The following is a 9,674-nucleotide window of genomic DNA, read 5'->3' on the forward strand; positions in this document are numbered from 1 at the left end:
TTTTGCAATCTATGATGTCAAATAGTGTCATATGTGATCTGTAGTTAACGAGACTAGGAAACAAATCGATATGAAACAACAAAATGCTAATTTAAGACGTGTTATTTTTTTAATTTTTGGAAACAATTGTTTTCAAAGTCATGAAAACTATCAGCCATTTACTCAAATCAGAATATAGGCTAAATTATTCCACATTAAAAAACTAATGAAAGTTTTTATTATCCAGGAAATTTCTTACGACTAAATAGACGAAGAAAAAACGACAGTTAAAGATCAATGTAAAAAAACAATTAAATTCTTCAAGAAAGGGGTGTCGAAGCTGTTAAAAACATAATCTATGCCTTTAAAGACTTTTTATGTGTAATTGTGCCTTGCTTTGAGCGCCAATATTATGATATGTCAACTGTCAATTCTGTGATAATGTGAAAAAACGAGAAACAAAACGTGAAAAATGGACCAATGCCCAAAAATAAAAAATAACAGCGCAATCTAGTAGGATCAGGGCCAGAAAACCATAACTTATCTCGTAAAACAGCAAAATGATTAAATTTAAATTCAGTAGAGAGCAAAGAAAGTAAAAGCAATCTCTCTTCGCTGACACTAAGCTACAAGTTGACCAAATTAAGTCAAAACGACCAAGTTTTGTCGAGTAAAGCAGCCAGATAAGTTAATTTGAACTGCTTAGGAAGTCAATTTGACCTATCGACAGTGACCTTTGATTTCAAATATTTCTTTTGTAAATGAATTTAAAAAATCAAAACTTTTTTTAAAAATAATACCTAATGTTTACGATCCGGATTATGATTATTTTTGGATTGTAACAGTGCAGGATTTTAAAAGAACGAGCCTTGCGCTTGATGTGCGTGCTTTAAGAGCGCTCAATTGTTTCGAATGTTATAGATCTAGACAATTTGTTATTTGAAAGATCAAAATTAATTGCTGGATCTTTGAAAATCATTGAGTAAAGTTAGCAAAAAACGGCACAATTTTCACTCCAGACCACTCTCAATGGAAGTGGAAGTAGGACTAGCTCTCTTTGTTTTTTTAAAAGATTTAATAAGTCTTTTTTCTGTGTTTTTCTGGCAAATTTAATCAAAGTGTACTAAAGAAGTTTAATTCGGGCAATTTTTGTTGAAAGGGGCAGAATTTTGATATATGTAGCCAAAAGTTTAGCCCAAAAATTGAATTAAAATACTCAACAAGACTTTTTTGACTCTAAGTGTTATTGAAAGATTTTTTACATATTTTAGCAAAATTTATGAATTTTTAGGCAAAAATTCCGGAAAATGTGAATAACAATAACGCAAATCGGTCTATTATTCACAACAATACAAACCACAATAACTCGCTCTTGAAAACGAAAATCTTTTCTATGCCATATTCTACACTGGACGGTCTTTTTAATGATACCACTCGCAACACTTTGTGATGAATATATCGGTCGGTACCAAAATTGACTGAAGAAAAAAAACCCATTTGAAAATATATTTCCTCCTCTCACTAAATTCACAGCTTTCAACAATAAGTTTTGAATTTAAACATAAAATTGAGTAGTTCGCTCTTATACAAACATGATTCGCGTAAGATAACAATAGTCAAGCTTGAACATTTGGTGGATAATTAACACACATTTTCGGGCGTCGTGCAAGGTGCATTGAGCCTCATCTAAGTTGATCAACTGAAAATATCGACTAGTATTGTGTTCAATTTTATTTTGTTTATTGCCGTTTTTATTACAGATTTTTTTAAAATCCAAGGTGAATGATTAACCAATAATTTTAGTAAAATTTTTTGAGCTTCATAACCCATTGGCACTTCTGTTTCTGAAAACTTTCTTTGTTTTTTCTTTTAGCCGTGTTTATTTCTTACTGTGATGGGCTTTCGTTATCAGGTAGGTACATCAGGCAGCCCATTGATGACCGCAATCTATATGTTGTGGTCTGCGATCTTTTCTTCTATGTTTTGTTGACGTTTAGATTTCCTGCAATTCATTATGTGGTTTCTCTCAATATTTCTATTATACAATTTTTTGCGGAATCCAAGCACTCGGAACAAGATAATCATTACTGAAATCTGAAACAAATTACGTATTAAAGTATTAACATAGAAAGTGCAAAATTTCAATAACTGTTCCATTGTTCCAAAAATCTCTATGTTTTCGACACCGCTGAAATTGACTAATTTGTTTTCACTTATTTCTGTAATTCTTGTTTTACCTTGGCTAATAGATGCGTTAAGAACTATGTTAAAAAACAAGGCAATTTTTTTACTGAATAAAAATTGGTTAGTAATTCAAGAAAACAATTTTTATATTTTCTGTTTTATGTTTTATTTAATTTTTCTAGTAATACAGAATTGTATTGCAATGTTCAGACTCTGATTAAATTTTTGTGATAGTCTGCTTATCCATAGACTTTCTCTCTTCTCAAGTGTCTTCTCTGCTCTTTTTTATATTTTTTAAAATGTTAGTCAAACAATGGATCTTTGGGTGGCACACGTCCAAATCTTGTGTCAGATGTATTAATAAAATTACACTTTTTCTACGGAAGGCCTTCAAAAAATACTCTGCGATTCAGGTTTAACTCGTGCTTTTGTGCGTCTTCATAAAAATCAAATTAAATGAAATAGTTTTTGAAGAACTTCATACCAATTTTTCCACAGTTTTTAACACTCTTTCTGTCTCTATGACTGAAAAAGTAATAAAGGCACAATGCAGAAAAGGATTCTTCATTCGAAAAATTTAATTCCGGTTTTTTGAGATTTTTATCCGCCTATACTGCGATGGATTCTTTTGAGGTTTGGTGTTTCTGTACAAAAGCACCACAATAGGCTTCTTTACTACAAATTCCAGTTGATCAACTATAATCTCTGTTCTCAGTATTTTTGCACAGGTTTATCAACCAACTTTACAATAAAACAAAAGCCTTTGGTAAGATTTAGCAGAAGATCTTTCTGTGAGTGTCCAATATTTCGTTGGGTTGTAGATGCACTAATGCGAGTTTGTGTGCTTTTTGAATAACTCTCAGATACGATTTGAGTCACATAGTAAGATAAAATTATAGCGAAACTACGTTTATTTTGTTAGTATTAGGCCTGACGTATCAAGCGCCGAAGCCTTTGAGTAAACTAAGTAGAGACTGTACTAGTCAAGACAGAAACCACAGACAAACGACTGTTATGCAGTTTTTCCACCGGTTTTGAGAGGAAATACTTGCGCATTTTTAAAATTACTAATTTTTTAACTTTTACTAATTCTTTCTGTATTTTTCTTTTTTTGTTTTTTCAAAGCTAATCAAGTTTTTCTCTTATTCTATCTAACTCACTATGGTATTTTTTTATAGCCCATTTTTTAAATAGTTGTTATCACCGCTCCCATGTAATAATTGCAGTAACAACTCTTAAACATTACTTCGCCAAACGTGCACTTTAGAAACTTTCCACATTTGTGGACATATGAGACGTTCTTTAGTTACATTTATCCACGTTTTGTCTAAGACTTGAATTGTGATTTAATATGACAGTAAATTGTGGACACGAGTTACAAAGTTCCATCACAATTTTAGGCATTTAAAATTAGCACTTTTCACGAACGATGAAATAATTGTTCAAACTTGAGCATGATTTTGGCTTTAGTCTAAATCGATTTATAACTTTACCATGCTTGCTAAATAGATGATTAGATCAACATCGCTTTGTTTTTAGCAAACATTGATGTTAATTGGATGGACGTCTTGGAAGCATCTTAAATTGGATAGAGTTTGTGAGAAGTTATACTTTTGATTGCTTCAATAAAAATCACTCAGTGCTGAATTTTTTTTCTTCTGACGTTGAAATGGTAAAATTTAGATGCTGTCTTTGTGGACAATGCGAACGAGGAATTTGGTTACAAATTATGTGAACAAATTTGACTGTAATTTGTAGACAGTTAATATAAAATTTTGTCATATTGATCCACAATTGCCAAAATTTAAAAAACGTGGATGAGACGGATATTTCCTTTTATGAGCGAGTTTGAACTAGTTTTTCATTGTCAATTTTGTTCACATAAGCTTATAAACCTAATCTGTTTTGGCCCCCTCAGCTATTGTGAAAGTAACAGGCTCAGATGTTATTTTTTAACATAGTGGAGCGCTATATAACATCACATAAATCGTAATTTTGGGCATAACAAATCCTATGCGCCTGAAACTGAATAGCTCCTCTTTTAGACTGGGACAAAATTAGTGACTATCGCAAACTTTATTATACTGGCGATGACAGACTTACGCTTTGTACATCATTTCTCGTCATTTCCAAACTTTAAAAATCGATGAAAACTTTTTACTGAAAAGTCTACAAAACGTTTTTGAATTGTATGTAAAGAAAAATGAAATGCATTACATGAGTTTTAAGCGAACAATTCTAGATCCAATCCAGCTGTATGTTTATTTTCTTTTCATCTTACTATAAATTGACCCGATTACTTTGGTTTCTCGCGGCTCAGAATTTTGAAGAATTGACGAAAAAAATGGCTGTGCTATAAGACCACATATGTCACTCATAAGTGCTTCGCTCAATTTTGAAGCATTTCAAAAATCAGAACAATATAGTGGGCTGAATTTTCAGCCAATTAAACAGTTGAGTACCAATCATTGCCATCACAATTTGGAGGTTGTTTGAGACCAATTGATCGTAACTCTTATCACCTCCACCGACTATTCAAATGTCATCGTCTACGTGTGCACAGAGTAGCTTTCGGCAAATTTCAAATTATTTTATGAACTCAGGTTGATACAGTAAGCTTAGTCTTAGAATTTTTGAGTTGATGAGTGACAAGTCAGCCCAGCCCATTACACTTTAAATTTGAATTTTTCTGGTTATGGCAATATTAACAAACTGGTCATTCGTTTGAGAAAAGCTACATGTGGTGGTTTTCTGCCACGCATGTTTGTGAACTTTAACACGCAAATTGTACAGATGTATAATTTGTAGCTCTTTGATGTATGAATATATGAATGTTTGCATTTTGTTTATGAATGAGTAGTCATGACGTCACGCAACCATTGAATACGAGGGATAGGGTATAAATATAGTTGTTAATAGCTAAAACTTAAATTATCAATAAAAATTCAGCATTTTAATTACAAAATTAGCGTTGTTAAAAGTACAAAACCTTGAAACTGTTCCCGATATTGTGTTTCAGCATTACGAAGAATGGGGCAAAAAAGTCAAACTCATATAAGAAAAAGACAAAATTTTAGGAAAGAAATACTCAAAATTGAGGCGGGAGAGCGTCCTTGAAAGCAATTTCGAAGGTGAATTACCCATGTTATAGGTTAAATTTACTTTGGAATTGATATTCTCAAATCTGTTAGATTTAGACATTACAGAATGCACCAAAATTTTTATACCGACCCACTTGTGGGAGGAGGAAGTATATACTCAAATCGGTTTCTTTTGTTCAGACATTTTTGGCCGATTGATATATTCATCTTAGAGAGTTGAGACTGGTATCATTAGAAAGTTCGTCCAGCGTAAAACTTGAAAATTTTTTAATTTTCATGTTTTACAGGGAATTATCGATGTTAAAACTTTGAGAAACATAGAGTGAATTCCGTTGTTTTTATTCACATTTTCCGTAATTTTTGACCAAATTTTCGTCAATTTTGCTAAAACTTGTTGATATTTTTAACAAAAATGTTATTGGTTTTACCGTTAAGGATAGAGAAGGCTCGCCAATTTGTTTTATCCGAGTTTTTTGGTTAAAATTTCTAGTAATTTTTTTTTGAATTTGAGACGTTTTTAAATCAAAGAAGGCTCCAAATTAGCTTTTGATTCCTACTTCATTTAAATTTACAGGAAGTAGAGACCTGACATCTGCTGCCAGAATCTTTGAAAACTCCAAAAAAAGATAATTGTACGTTAGGTTCCTATAGGAGTTTTCTGGAATTAAATTTTTGCCAATTTTTCAAAAAAAATAAGCCTAATAATTATAAAAACCGCTTGATTTTTATGTGGTTTACTGAAATATTTCTTTTCTAAATTATCAATTTTGTAAAAATATAGAATAATTCATAGTTTTTTGGAAGCTGAGAAAAATCAGGACCATGTTTGAGCTCATGGATTCTCAATTTACGGCCATTGGAAAATATGGTTTGTCTTCAGAGAAAACATCATAAATTTTTTGTTTTTTTTTCGTAAATTTTAATTGATTTCTTTTTGTTTGGGAATCATTTGTCATTCTTTTTGTAGCCTCATGACTACGTTTTATCAGTTACACAATCCACTGGGTTCTTAAAAGACTGTAGTTGCGCCTATAAAAAGCGTTCAGTTGCATTTAATGCCTTATGACTTTGAAAAAATTTGTTTAAAGAGAATGTGAGTGAAGTTTTAATTTTTTTGTCTTTTTGAAATCTCAATTCTCATTTCTGTCTAAATGTATCTTAGTGTCAAATTATGCAGTGCAAAATATATTTCAAGACAAGGGAAAAAACCATTAACAGTTGTTTTATGATAAATACTGGTTTTTTTGGTTTTCATTCTACGAAATTTCAAAAAAAATTTGTGAATTTTTTGCATATTGTCCTGTATTTGAGGTAGTTTTTAAATCATTTTTTCAACTTTTCTACAATTGTCATTGAAAGAATGCGCAAAAAACCTTTTTTTCTTACCTCCTTGAATAGCCGATTGTTATAACAACTGCAAAGCTGTTCTCTCGCTAAACCTATTGTAGTTTTGTCTTTGTCTGTATTTGAAGTTCTTTTCATTTTTGGCATGGCGTATTCATGTCAATCAAAAACCCAAATTGTTTCTATAGATGTTTAATATATCCATTTACTGATTTCGGATTACAGCTAAAAATTTCAATGACTTTCTCTTAATTTTTTAATGAAAATAAATTTGTACTTCGTAATTTTTGCATACTTTCCTGTAATGGTGGTTGTTATTGGTTCTTTTTTCAACTTATCGCATTGAAAATAGTTTCAACTGGCGTTGAAGGAGTGCGCAAAGGAAACTGTATGACAGATCCGTGCTCTCTCAAAATTAACTAGAACTTTTTTTTGCCTCTGAAAGCCATTTTTTTGTTGTCGTTCGGCATATTTATGACAGTCAAAGCCTTGATTGCTGCCACGATTGTTTAACTGAATCTATTTCCTGATTCGAGTTTAACACTAAAGGTTTTAAGGACTTTCAAAAGATTTTTTAAAGAAATTTTGTTCCTCCCAATTTCTGTTATCTTTGTTATCACCAAGAAACAAAGTCCCATTTTTGACAGAACTCGTCAGTTTTCTGTTGCTATAAACCATATTTGTTTGATGTTAGTTATGTTTTGATTAATGCCTATGGAGCTTAGAAATAAGTTTTGATAATAATTTTAAGAGTTCTTGATACTGGACAATTTTTGTGGTTCTTTTGTTCTCTTTTCCATAAAGATCTTTTACTTAGAGAATCCAGTTAAAATCAAAAGAGACCAAAGCAAAAGTTTTAAAATTTTTAATGGTTTTTAAAATGTTATTGGTAAAATGGCTTCAACACTGTTGCTTCCATAAATTGTTTCTGAAAATTTTTGAGTTCTGTCCGTATTTGCTGGTTTTTGTCGTCCTATGATTTGGTGTCAATATAAACAAACCCAACTGGATTCCTCTGCAGTTGCAAATTATGGTTTGTTTGGACTTTAGATAACACTTTTTTAACAACTCAGAGAATTTTTCAGTTTTTTGACTCTATATTAATTCTTTCGATTTTGTAGCTTGGTCTCTCTTTCGACCGGTTGCATCCCCTTTCCAGTCAATCACAATCCAATCTGAATTTTAGTTTTGTTTTAAACTAATGAATTCTTGTTTTGATACTACGCACTTTCATAAGAAACGTGTTATTATTGAATTTTTGCTCATTCTGAGTTTTTTGTTTTCTCTCCATTTTTATTCACTAATTGGGTTCCTTAAATAGCGTTGAAGAAGCGCTAAATTAGCAGTGGATCTCTTTACTAATCTCCTTGAACAGCCTGTGGTTTCAAAGGTTGCTGCACCGTGTTCTTGTTAAATTCAATTAATTGTTGCTCAGCGTTGCTGTTATTTTTGCAGTCGTCCAACATATTACGGTTAACGACAAGTCTCAATTGTTTCCTATGACGTATAGTTAGCCTTCCTAATACGCCGAGTTGATATGAAGGTGTTTCAATAAAATTGAAATTGGTTGATTTCCAAAAGCGAATCGTATATTTGAACCTTGTCCTTTTTGCTCTTCTTTGTCGGCCTGTCACCGAGTTGCATTATTGAGAGGTCTTCGATTATCCAATGAACATCTAAAGAAGAACAGGTTGATTTGTTTAGATCGAGTTCTATCGAATTCCTTCCCTATTTTGTTTTTTTTTCTGTTTTTAAAATATAGTAATCGAATTTTTATCGGAATTATTGTTTGCTAATATTTGTTTTTGTATGTGTCTTTTTCAGTCCCTCAGTGATTGCAAATCTCTTCGGCTCTTATTTTATTATTTTCTGACTTATTGTTTGTTGAAAGGTTTTTGGTTTTTCTTTTTCTTTCTCTTCCTTATTTGGTAGACTATTAAACCAAATTGGAGTACTTTTAAACTGTTTTTCAATATTTGATTGATCAGATATAACTAAAATTGAAATTGTAAGAATTGTGAACAGAAGAATTGGAGCGGACTTTGCATTCGAAAACATGGGAACGGAAGAAAAAATGCTACACTGAAAAAAAATTGGCTTTAGTTTTGACAGTGAAAAAAGACTGAATTCACAAGCAAAATTAGAGAAATATTTTTAGTTAATAATTGAGAAGAAGATTTATAAAGGCAGAAAATTGGGCCACGTTTTCTGGAAAAATGCAGATGATGGTTCAGGTTCTTGTTTTCAAATTAAATCACTCAAATTTATCAGGTACAAATTTAAGCAAAATCAAGTGTCTGAATAAAAAACAATGACTTTTTTAATGTTAGAGAATTAAACTTGCCAAGAGGATCTAGCATTAAAAGTTGTTGAATATTGGAAGACCAAACCGATTGAGGGCCCAGTGCTGTTAAAATGTTTCAAAATTTTTTAAAAAAAACAGCTGTTTAATTGAAATTTTTTATGTAAACAACTGAATCGTACAATAGAAAACAGAGGTTTTTAGGAAAAACATTGGCATAGAGATTTTTTCGATGAAAATGGATCGTTTGAAAAAAGAAGCATCTGAAATGGAGCATCTGGATCATACCCATCCCAAGAAAACTCGTTGTTCCTGGTATCCGCTTTACATCAAAAGTAAGCTATTAGAGCTTCGAAAAATATTGTTTCAACAAAAAGTGCAACGAGTTCTTTCCGTTCTAATTAAGTATGTAAATTCCATTTTAAAGAAACGATGCTTGCATATATTGCTACCTCATTAGAGAAAAAGTTACTTAAAAACTCACACCTTAAAAATATAAACTGAACAGAATACTACTACTACCGACGTGTTACCGATGGTGAAAACCCTCCAAAAGACGTAAGGATTTACCGAACTTCCCTATCATTGTTATTCTTGAGGAAATTTTAAAAAGATTATGCAAAAAACAGGCCTTACTTTATCATAAGGGAAAGAAAATGCACACATAGATAGATCAGACGAGTAACCATAAGTGCAATTTAAAAGTAAATAAAAGCATGTATGTTGCTGCATGAGATTCGTGAGCATGTAAAGTGAGTTTTTCT

The sequence above is a fragment of the Convolutriloba macropyga genome, chromosome 6, assembly GCF_964194025.1.
Source record: "Convolutriloba macropyga chromosome 6, txConMacr16.3, whole genome shotgun sequence".
NCBI classification, from domain to species: Eukaryota; Metazoa; Xenacoelomorpha; order Acoela; family Convolutidae; genus Convolutriloba; species Convolutriloba macropyga.